The sequence below is a fragment of the Podarcis cretensis genome (genome assembly GCF_951804945.1).
Source record: "Podarcis cretensis genome assembly, chromosome: 1".
NCBI classification, from domain to species: Eukaryota; Metazoa; Chordata; class Lepidosauria; order Squamata; family Lacertidae; genus Podarcis; species Podarcis cretensis.
This window is the reverse complement of record NC_137170.1, coordinates 84,103,115-84,104,912: the sequence shown is the minus strand read 5'-3', so window position 1 is coordinate 84,104,912 and position 1,798 is coordinate 84,103,115.

Here is a 1,798-nt window from a genome sequence, read left to right as displayed (position 1 = left end):
GCCCACCCCAGGGGCCGGAGTCCCGCTTGGCACCGCCTCCGCGGCTGCTACTGGTCCAAATATGCCCAGGGGGCGTGGCTTGAAGCTACATTGGCCGGTGAGGCGGCGTCGTTCGCTTCCTAATAGGCTTCTTTCTCACCGCTCCTATTGGCCTCTTCTCTTGTCCTTTGCAGGTAAAAACCAGTAAGCAGCTCATGGAGGGGGGGCGTTGCAAAGACGCTGTCTCTGACGTCATCGTGGAACGGGAGCTCTGTTGGCTAGATGGCGAATGACATTTGAGAGCCAACGGTAATGGGCGCCTGTGAAGACGACGAGCCAGAGCTCCAGACCCAATGCCATTTGCGCCCTAGCAGACCAACGCTGTGCCTGTTTACCAGGACACAGGTCTACCGGGTTCCAGGGGCGCGTATAAGATTGCAGCCTCACTTAAGGTTCTGGCCCCAAATTGCCTGCCAACTCCGTTTTAAGAACTTAACTTTCAAGCAAATGTATTTAGGTCTTATTCCTCCAAAAATTGGCTTAGGTAGGAGCTCAAATATGTGGCTGCAAAAACTTATACCTTATGGGGATAATCCTACCGGCACTGGGCTAACAGGACCAGCTTCCTTATGGATCAGTAGGAATAAAATGGTGAGTTTTTGGTAAAGGAAAGTGGGGGGCCCCAAGGATCTCTTTGGTGCTTTTTACACAATCTAGAGTTAGAGATAACCACGTTTGCTTAAGACATCAAATTATTCCGGGTGGTAAAACACAGATTGTGAAGAGTTCCAAGCGGATTGCTCCAAACTGGGTGACTGGGTATTGAAATGGCCAGTGTGATGAACTCTTAAGCTGGCAGTGACAATTGTTGCGCTTTCTCCTCCTGAACAGATTGCCAAAACCTTGGGAGAGAAACTGCTGGGTTGCTCCATCTTTCCATTTTATTATTTGTTTTAAGTTATTTCAAATGGTTATCACCTCAAATGCACACAGAAAGGCAACATAAATGCAGTAATAAACAATTGTTCAAATGTATTTTTCTTACGGCCATTGTTGCCCTACCACTGTTAATAAATCTGCACCTGAATTTCTTACAAAAAAACCCATTTTAAATCCAACCTTGTTAATCTTAAATGGCAATCTCATTTGCTCTTTGCTGCAAGAGCTGGCTAACATGTTGTGGAAAAGGGCTGATTTCCCTTAAGCTTAGGTAACTGTTGCCCCTCACAGTAAAATGGCAGTACCTTAATCCTAACCTGGCAATGTAACATTTAGAAGGAGCTCAAGAAATGTTAAGATACTGTAGCTTGTTTGTTTTTTGTTAAAGGTAGCCAAGAACACAAACTGAAAAACACTAATGGGGCAATATGAAAAGCTAGCATTGTCTACATATAACTAGTCTTAGAGCAAGGCCTAATTTCATGCAGGTGGCAAAAGGAAAATCCTGAAAGCAGAAGAGGATGGTACAGGAGAAGGGGGTGGGGGAGAGAAAGGGTATTCTGACCACCCTGGCTCTCAAGATTTCTCTCAAGGGAATGCAGCCCTCAACAGAAAAAAAAAACACCTTTACATAGACCAGGGGGGTTAGGGAACATTTGGCTCTCCACAGTGCTACTTTTCTAGCAAAAGAGGTGCTGGAGCTCACCATGAACTTCTCCTTTGTTCTTATAGAATGGCAGTGGCACCCACCTGAGATACTAGAGCTGAGCTCTGGCTGGAAAAAAACTCTGGTTCTCCAGATGTTAAACTACAGCTCATGTCCCTGGCCATTGGCCATGCTGTTGGGAGTTTTAGTTCAGCAACATCTGGAGGGGGCAAA